The following is a 266-nucleotide window of genomic DNA, read 5'->3' as shown; positions in this document are numbered from 1 at the left end:
AGCTGCTGCAGAAATAAATAGCGTGGAAAATATTCACACTAAAACCCCCAAATCGAATTTATGTTGTTTTTCTCTGGAGTGTAAGTCTGAGTTGAAAAGTTTGGTAGATATCAGCTGCATTTAGTTGTAGTAACTATTCTATGATAATCCATGGTGTAGTCATGTGTTTATTTGGGCATAAAGCTGATACTGGGGTGAACTGTCTCTTTAAAGTGAATATAAGTATACTGTTTCTAGAGCCCAACCCAAGAGGACCCACATTCCCA

This window comes from Haplochromis burtoni, unplaced genomic scaffold (assembly GCF_018398535.1).
Source record: "Haplochromis burtoni strain Fernald_Lab_line unplaced genomic scaffold, NCSU_Asbu1 Contig_862, whole genome shotgun sequence".
NCBI lineage: Eukaryota > Metazoa > Chordata > Actinopteri > Cichliformes > Cichlidae > Haplochromis > Haplochromis burtoni.
Note: the sequence above shows the minus strand (reverse complement) of the source record.